The sequence below is a fragment of the Acinonyx jubatus genome, chromosome X, assembly GCF_027475565.1.
Source record: "Acinonyx jubatus isolate Ajub_Pintada_27869175 chromosome X, VMU_Ajub_asm_v1.0, whole genome shotgun sequence".
In the NCBI taxonomy this organism is placed as follows: Eukaryota; Metazoa; Chordata; class Mammalia; order Carnivora; family Felidae; genus Acinonyx; species Acinonyx jubatus.
Window position 1 is genome coordinate 79,906,937 of NC_069389.1, and position 10,752 is coordinate 79,917,688.

Consider the following 10,752-nt stretch of genomic DNA (forward strand, 5'->3'; position numbering starts at 1 on the left):
GAGCTAATTCCTTGAGCTAGCAATCAACTTGCCTATGAGCATGGTTTTGATATGTAAACCAGCAAATCCAGAGCCCACACCCCCAGCCACCTCCTTTATCAAACTCTCACACCCCAGTCCAATATTCTCCTTTCCCTAAATCACCCCAAGTCCAGACACTGGACAACTAGGGGCCACCCTTATCACTCAGAGCCCACCAAAATTATTCCAACTTTTCAATCCAAAGTTTTACTCAGCATACTGATCCTGCTTCTCCCGTTCCTTTCCATAAAACCAGAATAAAGATTCTGGTTCATGTTTTCCCCTCATTCTGTCTGCCACCTGACAGCTCCACCAGGAGCTTCCTCGTGTGGCCCTGAGTGTTATTGTATGTCCCCTCCTCTTGGGACCTGTAGGTAATAAACTCTTCTTTCAAGGACATTGGCTCCATGTCTGCCATCTCACTGTGCCTGATTACAGCAAATCTCAGGTATATTTTAAGACATCTAGTTGAGGGTAAAGGCCAGAGTCATGTGCTCCTCTCAGGTCCGGGTTTGGAATGTGGAGAGGGTCTTTTGGAGCCAGGGGGTTGTTGGAGATTAATGTTCTTGCGATTGATGTAAAGGTAGGAGAGTGGCAGAGAACCCAACATTATCCTTGAATCTTCACACCAACCACTCAGGCTAGATTGCATTATGCTCTTGGAAGTTTCCCAAGGCTTCCTTTATGCCCCAGCATGTGACTTATTCTGCCATGTTTCATGTCAGTTAAGTAAATAAATTGGTTAATAACATTTTTAAAAAATATACAGAATGCTTCACAAATTTGAGTGTCATCCTTGTTCAGGGGCCATGCTAATCTTCTCTGTATCATTTCAATTTTAGTATATGTGCTGCTGAAGCAAGCACTTGTTACTAACATTGTTTAAATCTAATTCATCTAACTGAATTTTTGTTTCCCTCTTTTAGCTATCACTCAGTGAGATGTGTTAAAATTTCCAGTTGTGATAGTGGATTTGTCCATTTTTCCATTTACTTCTGTCAGTTTTAGGTGTTAATATACTGTACCCAATTCCAATGTGTGGGTTTCCCCCCACACATATTCAAGCAAGTCTCCTACACAAGCTGGGTGTCTTATAAGGTAACTCAATTCTGACACCATCTGCCTGGAGATGGCATCAGATTCCACAGGTTAAGGGCTCATTCCCACAAGGCTGCCCTGTACTTTAGATGCTAATCTCGAGTCCAAGTTGTTACCTGTGCTTCTGACACTCTGGCTATAAGTCAGAGGTTCCCACAACCCCTTCCTTGGGTTCGATTAATTAGCTAGAGTGGCTTACAGAACTCGGGAAACTTGTTTATTCACTACATCACTGGTTTATTACAAAGGATATTAAAGAATAGGAATTGACAGCCAGATGAAGGGATACATGGGGTGAGGCCCCAAACGCAGAAGCTTCTGTCCCCGTGAGGTTTGGGGCACGACACAGTGGCACATGGAGGCATTCCGGTTTACCAACCTGGAATCTCTGAACCCGGTCCTTTGGGGTGTTTCATGGAGGCTTAATTACATGGTCAGGATTAAATTATTGGCCATCGGTGATTGGACTCAGTCTCCAGCCCCTTGCCTTCCCTAGAGGTCAAGGAAGTAGGACTGAAAGTTCTAACCCTCTAATCTCATGGTGGGTTCTTCTGGCAACCAACCCCCAACCTTAGGTGTTTTCCAAAAGTCATCTCACTAACATAAAAAAGACAGATTTATCATTTTCAACATAGAATATTCCAAGAATTTTCGGAGCTTTGTAGCAGGAGGGGCAAAAAGGCCAATTAAGATGGGTATAGTAGCATACTCAATTAAGATGGGTATACTAGATTTCTGTTGGTTAATGTTTAAATTGCCATTTCCCCTAATTTTCTGTATCAATAAACTTTACATGTGTCTCTTTTAAGGTGCATTTGATGGAATTTTTATCTAGCCTGATGTTTGCCTTTCGATTTGGAATATTTCATCTGCTTACATGTAATGGCATTAACATACATAATTTGGCTTAAACATGTCATCCTAATATTTGCTTTATATTTATTTTTACCTGCTCTAATTTCCTTTTCCTTTCCTTTCTTTTGAGATAATCAATAAGGCCTAGGTTTGGTTTTCCTCATACCCCTGTAGGCTTGACAAACACAGAGCTTCGTGAATCTGTGACTTGATGTCTTTGGTCACTTTTTAAACTTCCCAACTATCATTTATTTAAATATATCTTCTGTACTGTTGCCTTTCCTTTTTATCTGGGACCAATTGAACATACGTTGTTATTATTTTCTACGACACCTTCAACTCTTGTCCTTTCTCTTTCAGGATCCTCCATCATTTTGTCTCACCAGGCTTAATGCTGGGTATTTCTTCAGACTAATTGTTTGTTTATAGAATTCTCCATCCAGGTGGGTAACTTGCCTTTGACTCTTGAAACATAGCACCACACAGTCAGGGTAGATTCTGTTATTGCTTTAGAGCTCAGGTTGGAGTAGGGGGTTATAGACAGTAATTAACTTGTGCCAAGTCACCCAGCCTGGAAATGTCAGAGCAGGAACTAAGATCTCAGAATGGAGCCTCTGCCCAACTCTTCTTTGTGTGCTTGTTCTCTCCCAGGCTGAGGATGCTCCCTACCTCTCATCTTCCAAGAAGCAGATCCACAGTGGAGGTTTCCAAACTTTAAGCATGTTTTTGTTATATTTCTTTTTAGATGAAAAAAGTCAACGATATTTCTTCATTACCCATAAAAGTTATCACAGGACTTTTCTCTGTTATTCAGGCCATTGATGTGTTTTCTACCTTGATTTGGTTTTAATTTTGCTGTTTTTATACCGTTCTTCCTGATTTCAGAGTACATTGATAGACATCATTCCTTTCAAAGAGGACCTAGATACCTGGGTGTTTCCCAAGGAAGTATGAAAGCTGATATAAACATGGCATTTCTGGCATTCATCTTCATGAATCCATGAACAAGAGGGAGAAGCAGCAATGGATGATACTTATGTACAACCCCAAATAAGATAGTGTTAAAAATAAATTCAAGTGAGTAAATTTTAAAGATATTATTGGATTTATTCAACAATCCATTAATTAGGCAGCATGCCATCTAGCAAATGGAAAGAAGTTCCTAAGAGCTGGTCAAAATGGAAGACCTTTATAGGCAGAAAGCAACAGGACAAGGAAATTACTGACAAATAGTGGATTGTTTCAGACAAGGTGACCTTCCTTTTGGGGGATGGCAGGGCCTATTAAGCAGATTACCTCACTAGTACTGACCAGGAGATGCCAGACTGACTAGTTAAGATTACATTCCTGAGAGAGGCTGAAACTGCAATTAGGTTAGGTATTAAGTCAATGAGGTGACCTGTATTAGGTGTAATCACCTGAAATTAGGTGACACAAGCTTAGCATTAGTGACTCCATTTGGGGCCTGTTGTCTCTTCTTTAACAATGTTAAGTGATCAGTCATCATGGTTGATTTGTACTAGGCAGTGGAATACGTAACCCTGTAGTTAACTATATCTTTTTTTTTCCTACAACATGACAGAGTGTAGGCATTAATTAATGGTTGAGCAACCTTAATGGTAGTCTTGGTATTCGTGGGGCAAAAGTGTAGAAATCATTTTTAGAACTCATGGATTTCTTCTTTCTCTCCACTTCCCCACAGCATCCACTAGGCCAACGAACTGTACCATAGGAGGGGCCAGGGGCATTATTAAAGTTTTTTCCATGCTAATGTGGACATAAGGAAAGAAAGAATTACTCCATGGAGATAAATGAGGGTGAATGGGCAAGATGGAACCATGGGAGTAGGTTCAAGATCACAGTTCTGGCAAGACATATGGAATGTGCAGGAGAGACAGGTCAGGGCAGCTGTGATGGTCTTGTGTAGAGATGCTAGATTATTTTGCTGGGAACAGGTGAGATTTGTAACGTGTCTCTTTCTTTCTTTCTTTCTTTCTTTCTTTCTTCTTTCTTTCTTTCCCTTTCTTTCTTTCTTTCTCTTTCTTTCTTTCTTTCTTTCCTCTTTATTTCTTTCTTTTTTTTCTTTCTTCTAGGAGTTATCTGCCTCGGTCACCTAAGGGTAGGTTCAGAGAAATGATGTAAAGGGATAAGAGTAGAGGATGGCTAAAAGCAAAGGTGAAAACTGCACCCAAGGCGATGGAGCAACTTTCCACTGGATGTCTCCGCTTGGCTCAAGATGAGTGTGGGAGATGGAGGTCGAGTCTCTGGAGACTTTATCTGAGGGGCAAGCAGGATCTTCATGAGGTAGAATCTCCTGGAAATTTATAAAAAGAAGATCACGTCTAATATCTTAAGTGTTTATTTGGAGGAGAGCTTTGAATGGAGAGAAAGGGAATTTAATAAATCCCTATTTGGGGGAGCACCTGGGTGGCTAATGTCAGTTGAGTGTCCAACTTTGGCTCAGGTCATGGCCTCACAGTTCACGAGTTCAAACCCTACATCGGGCTTACTACTGTCAGCACAGAGCTGGCTTTGCATCCTCTGTCCCCCTCTCTCTGCCCCTGATCCACTTGAGCATGCTTTCTCTCTCTCTCTCAAAAAAAAAATAAATAAAACAATAAAAATAAAGAAATCCATATTTGGTACAAAATATGAAATTATGTCAATGATCCTTTTTTTTAGCACTTTCTTTTCAAGTTCAGTAGGTGGTTGGAAAAGGATCTGTTCTCTAGTCTTAATTCCATGTTGCCACTCTTCTCTCCTATCCTCTCTTTTACCCCCTACATGCCCTATGGAAGAAAGTATGACAATACATGGCTACTGATTTCAATCCTGAGCCATTGCAGTGTACCCTTCACCCCTTTTGATGTATAAGAGAATGCTGAAGCCAGAGGAGTGGGCACAGGGAAGGGGGAGAGCTGGTTCTCCAGCACTTTTTCTGTTGCTTCTGCCACCTGTAGTTCCACTATGTGAAAACACAGGCCTAGAACTTTGTCCAGGATGCTGACACTGCCTCTGCATTGAAGGGTGTCAGCTCTAAGATGTGTAATGAGGAGAACCAGAAGGTTTGTGTCAAGGACATTACCTGTACCTAGTCCTGGGGAAGGAGGACAGGCCAGGGGTTAGCTGTCTTCTTTAGAATGAGAGTTCCTAGTGCTTACCCCACCCCTCCTTTCTGTAGATATCTCTTTGTCAGTCATTCTTCTGTACCCTACTCTGTGTGGTTTGAGTTGGAGCCAGAAGAAATGGAACATCTAAAGGTAATGCAGACTCAAGGCCCATTGTGTGTTCACACCCAGACCTACCTCTTCTTCCTCCAGCCCCCGATTTCCCTATCCCCACCAGAGCCTCACAGTGGCTTTCTCCATCTCTCTCTGCAGCTGACCATGAACAAACACTATGATGTCTCCCAGCAAACTCTTGACCTCCAGAGGCTCTGCTTTGACCCAGGTGCAGTTGACAGCAGTAATGCTAGGGCAGGGATCTGCCTGGGAGGGAGACTTAAAGGATGACAATGTGGGGAGGGGTTGGTACTGGCCCTGGACCCCTCTCAGCCTTCCTATTGCCTCTTCTCAGATTGTTGAAGACTTGGTGGGCCATGATATTGATATAATCCTGAATTGAAGAAAATGCATGGCTGCCACCCTGAAGATCATTGAAAAGAGTTCCCCCTGATGTGAGGCCTCATGCCCAGTGCTGTTTTTATGGTAGAGGATGGTACGAATGGTGTGGAAGGAGGACTTGTTTCTGAGGCCCTAGATAGTAACTGTCACTCTAACTCCTTCTCACAAAAAGCTGTTGTCCTTGAACTCGATCAACAACAAACTGTACAGGCTGGATGGCCTGTCTGACATTATACAGATGGTCCCCACAGTCAAGATCCTGAAGCTCTCCAAGAATGAGGTGGGAAGAGGGAGCCAGATCAAAGTTGGGGTTGACGGTGGGTGGTAGTGTTTATCAGTGATGACAGGAGGCAGGAGAAGGTACCTGTGTGGAAAAGTGGGGGCTGGGGGTGCAGGGGCCCACATGTCTCTCTTTCCCTGGGACTCGTTTCCAGCTTCCTCCCCATATTTCTCAGCAGACGTCAGCCTGAGAGCTGGACAAAGTGAGGGAGCTGTGGCTAGAAGGGAATCTGTGACACCTTTCCTGGGGACCTCTGCCCCTGGGAGCATGAGCTACCTGACAGTGCCCATCTGCAGGAGGCAGCAGCTATGAGGAGGACCATGTGCCCTGACTTCTCTACTCTCTCTCTCACCTGTGCTTAGAGGTCTCCTTTCCTTCCTGTGACCTGCTTACCTGTTTTCCTGGTCTGGGGTCTGTTTCTTACCCTTCTGCACGTAGCTTTCCCTAACATACTGCTATGTTCTGACTGTGTCCCCCACCTCACCGCATTCATTTGTTGAAATCCTGACACCCAAAGACGATAGTATCAAGAGGTGGTTTTTTGGGAGATGCTAAGGTCATGAGGGTGCAACCTTCCTGAATGGAATGAGTACCATTATATAAAAGGCTCCAGAGAGATCCCTAACACCTTGTACCATGTGAGGACACAGCAAAACGATGCCAGGAATGAACCAGGAAGAGGGCCCTCACAAGAAAGCGACCATGCTGGTGACTTGATCTAGACTTTCCAGCCTACAAAGTGGATAGCAGAAAATTACTGTGATTTATCAGATACCAACTTGGTAGTATTTTGTTATAGCAGCCTGAACAGACTAAGACACATGCCTTCCCATGAGTGTGTTCCAGGAAGCGGGGCTCCATCTCCTCTCCAGAACCAGAGTGACCACTTTGGGCCAGGTGATGGTGCCTGGGACTGAGAAGGGCCCTCAACCCCAGGGCTTCATGCTGAGACAGGCCTTCCTACTCCCTGCTGAGATGGTGTTCCCTCCCTTGTTCTGAGAGGGACCCTCTTTTCCTTGAACCAAATGTGTCCCCTCCTCCAATTCCAGGATGTCATAGTGGCTTTTTCCTGCCCATGCTGAGGGCTGAGGTCTTGGGGGGCTGCCATCATGACATCCGTTCCTCTGACCCAATGCCAGGAGCTGGGCCCTCCTTGAGACAAACCAGGGTTCCCTGAGTCAGGGGGCCAGAAGTGGGAGACTGCCAGGGAGCAGAGGACTTTCTGAGGCAGGAATGGAAGTCAGAGAGCAGAGGTGTTTGAGGAGACAGATGGAGAGGCTTCTCAGAGGCACTGTTCCCTCCCCACCCCCACACATGTCACATCATCCAAACCGGCCCTTCAGAGGATCCATGGGTAGCCCGACAACGAATATAATCCCTCAGGCAAGGAACCGACTGAGGCAGACACAGGTGCACTGGGACCATCAGGAGGGAAGGCGGTGATCATAAGGGGACCGCAGACCCTCAGCTTCATGCTGACCTGGGACTTGACCCTCTACTCCTTCTGGGGATGGTCGCCTGCCCCTGTGGCTGCCTCGTTCCCCATGCCCAGCTCAGACTGAGTTCACACAGGTGACAAACCTTCAACCAGCACCCATCCAGTGGGCCCCCAGCCCAACACCTGCATGTTTTTCATTCCTACCTTGGGTGCCAGGGTGTTAGGGAAACAGGCTGTGGGGTTTGATGGTTCTCACCCTAAATCCTTACCTTTCAAACTTGGGCCTATTACCTAACCTCTCATTTTCCTCATTTGCAGAAGGGGCCCAATAATATCCATCTCTTGGGCAGCTGTGAAAATTGAATCAAATGAACTTGTGGAGTGGCTGTCACAGAGTCTGCACATAGTAACATTCCTGTCTCTGAGAGCAGATCGCTCCTATTGTTGCTCTCCCAATTCCTGACACCTCGATTCCCAGGAACTTTTGTCCCCTTCAGCATGAGTATCATGTAAGATCCTGACTGGGGAATGCTGTGTGAGTGTGTCAAGCATGTGCAACTCTAAGGGGGTATTGTTTGTTGTTGAAGTGGAAAGAAATTCTCAGGGTTCTGTTCATAACCTATTTTCCCTCTCCCCCCACCAAGTGTCATTGACATATAAGTGACATTCAACCACATTCACTTATTGTACCTTGTATCTGTACCTTCACCCAGACTTTCACTGCTACCCCTGTCAGCAATTCCAAGTGAGTGCTGTGTTTTGGGTGGCACTCCCAGCCCAGCCTTGGTTCAGGGGTGTGGGAATGTGGTTGTGTAGCCCTTGGGATTTTATCAATATTGCTGAAAGCCATCAGGTAGATCCAAGGAGTCTAGCCTAGTGGTAAGGGCATGGGCTCTGGAATCGGAATATGGGTTCTCTCCCAGACCCCAACACCCACTAGCTGTGCGACCTTGGTCAAGTCATAGGACCCCTCTGTGACCCAGTGTCTTCCTCTGAAAATGAGGATTATACAGTCCACTCCTTGGGCTGTTTTACAGACGAAATGAGAGTATAAAACCATCTCTGAGGTACGGTTAAGCCTCCTAATCTAGCGAAACTGGTAGATAATCTCTCCAAAAGTGGTCTCTGTGGCAGGGGTAGAGGTATCAGCCAAGCAATCTGGGGGGGGGGGTGGAGCAGGCACAGTAGGGGTATGAAAGGAATGTAGTTGCTGAGTGGCAGTGGAAGCAGGACGTTGTTGAGGGAGTGGGGCTGCCTATGTGTCCAGCTGTCCCAGGGCTCATGTTGGCCTAGTGTGTGCATCGTGAATGATAACTCTGCTTGTGAGGGACGTCAGCCCTACGGAGACCCAGAACACATTCTCTATCCAGTTCCCACACCTTCCTGAAGCTTCTTTTGACCACCTTCTCTCAGGAGCAGCAGGAATGATGCACTTTTTCACCACCCAGTCTGGGATGAACCTCCAGTGGTCTAAGAAGTGAGTGGTCAGGCGGCATGCAGATAGAAGCTGGCAGGAGCCAAGAAGGGAATAACGGGAACTTGCAGGTAATTGTTTTGCTTGGTTATTTCACTCATTGTCACCCTGAACATTCCTGTCTCCATACACATTAAATTACCTAGTTGTTTTGAACAGGTTTACAATTCTGTTGGCCTCATTCCTTTATTGACAGATGTTTTGGTTTCAGGAGTTTTCCCAGTACACACTGACACAGGGCTCATTCTACTGCATATGTTGCAGTAAATGTGGAGCCATATTTTCCTTGCATAGATTGGGAAATGGCAGCCCTAATGGATGACATCTGACTTTTCTCTACCCCAGGGGACTTTGTTGACAACCACTGGGACCACACTGGTTCTCACTTGGCCCAAGGTGAGGTCCAGGTATTCAGGCCAAGTGAGTGGAGACTGGGTGACCTGGGGATGAGACTCAGGGCTCATGGCTCTGCTGATCTCCCACCTTCCTCCCTTTACTTCCTCCAGGCCAAGCACACGATTCCAGAGGAGGCCCTCACCTAAGCTGATTCAGGATGCTGAGAACACAGCCCTGACAAGAAACTCTTGGATGTGGTCATCTTTGTTGTGTTTCTCCTCCGGTCTTAGTATAACCCTGTGAAAGAGCAGGAGGTCTGCTTGGGGTTGGAAAGCCAACAGTTAACTGACACTAATCCACCCAAAGGGCTAGTTGTTGTGCATATTTGTCTCACTCAGAATTCCTGATTCTTTTGATAATAAAGAATGATGTTGCCTGTTATGTCAAATCCCTGCAAAATCCATTTTGAGGCAGGCATTTTTTGTACTACAGGCAAAGGTAAAGTCAGAGAGGGTCGGAGACTCCTTGAGAACAGCGGGGTAGGGTCTCAAATCCTGGACCCCCTAAATCCCAGGCTGTGTGTGTGCTCCCTAGTGCCACGTAGCTGTCGAGGTGGGGAATGTTACCCTGGTAAACCTGGAGATGGTGTTTCTGTGCCCCTAGCATATGACTAAAATGTTTTTATACAGAGAACAGTATAATTGCTTTAGCCATACAAATGAACTTAGATACCTTTTGTGGGGCGGGAGGGAAATGGCATTAAAGAGCACATGAAAACCTGGGAACTAAAAATTACCCACATACATGGATGACATAGGATAAATGTCCTTGATATCGAAAGAAATCAATAAAGAGATCATAAATTGATATTAACCTAGAATTGTTATTAAAAGCAATAAGAGTGTCCAACCAATCTATGAAAAGCTATACAACCACGATAACTATAAAAATGTAACTGCAAACATTAGATGAGATACTAAATTGAGAAAAGAAAGCTGAAGATTGTTATTTTCAGTAAAATACACATACACACACACACACACACAGAGAGAGAGAGAGGAGTCTATATCGATAGGTTGTGTATAGGAAATGTATAAAAGTCATTACTTATAAAAGTCAGGTCAGGTATACACAATGTGGAGATGACCTATCTCTGAGAGGTAGGCATTTCCGTCTTTACCTCAGAGTCCCTTCCACTCCTTTGCTGGTGTAGCATGGACAACTTGTCAAAAGACTGCAGGGTTTGTAGAACTCATTTGTATGAGTGGAAAACTCTTGCAGGGGGTTGAGTTAACTGGGAGGTTCCCACAGGTAGAGCCTTTCGTTGATAACCCAGGAGAAAAGAGGAAAAGAGGTGGGAGGTTATAAGTGATGGGAGCAGGTGGTGAATGTTAGGTGGCCCTTAATGCTGGGTAGGGGAGCTGTGATGAGGACTTAGCTCTTTAGCCCCATGAGCTCCAGGGCAGTTCCTCAGGTGTGGCTGTCTTCAGTTGGAGAGAAACCAAGGAGGTGCATCTTATGGGGTCAGAACCTTGTCCCAGTGTCATAGAGAGGATGTGTCACATGTGGAAATGGGTCATCCTCAGTGGAGCCTTGTGCTGTTCTCGTCATCTGTCACTTTTTATTC

At 45.2% G+C, this 10,752-nt stretch overlaps 1 long non-coding RNA gene and 1 other non-coding gene across 2 annotated transcripts; one reads left to right on the forward strand and one right to left on the reverse strand.

Moving 5' to 3' along the window:
- Positions 1-780: 780 nt before the first annotated feature.
- Positions 781-887, reverse strand: LOC113597343 (U6 spliceosomal RNA). Its single transcript, XR_003418125.1, has one exon. It is a non-coding gene; the product is annotated as a U6 spliceosomal RNA (small nuclear RNA).
- A 356-nt stretch (positions 888-1,243) lies between these two features.
- LOC128311415 (uncharacterized) lies at positions 1,244-4,190 on the forward strand. The gene is made up of 3 exons (XR_008289800.1): positions 1,244-2,417; positions 2,860-3,051; positions 4,068-4,190. It is a non-coding gene; the product is annotated as an uncharacterized LOC128311415 (long non-coding RNA).
- Positions 4,191-10,752: the final 6,562 nt, after the last annotated feature.